This window comes from Brassica oleracea, chromosome C7 (genome assembly GCF_000695525.1).
Source record: "Brassica oleracea var. oleracea cultivar TO1000 chromosome C7, BOL, whole genome shotgun sequence".
Lineage (NCBI taxonomy): Eukaryota > Viridiplantae > Streptophyta > Magnoliopsida > Brassicales > Brassicaceae > Brassica > Brassica oleracea.
The window spans coordinates 26000571-26000931 of NC_027754.1; positions in this window are offsets into that span (position 1 = coordinate 26000571).

A 361-nucleotide genomic window follows, 5' to 3' on the forward strand; every position below is an offset into this window, starting at 1 on the left:
CGTGAGTGAAAGTCGGATATCCCTTGCTGAGGTTCGAGTACATCAGATTGTTGATCCATGCGCTGATCCCGTTCCCGGATCGGTTGAACCTAATATAAGAAACAAATTATTAATAATGAATCAAATTTTAATGAAAGAAAAAAAAAAGACTTTTAATTACAATGTTTGACGTCGTCCCTTTTGGACACGGAGTGAGATAGATAAGATGCTCACGACCGGGCTGTTGAACCAACTGGGCAATATTCATCACTCCTAGAACGACTGGAGGAGCGGGAGGGGTGCAGCAGTGGGAGGGGGTGCAGCAACGGGAGGGGGTGCAGCAGCGGGAGCAAAAACCGGAGCGGGAAATGAAGAATCCCGA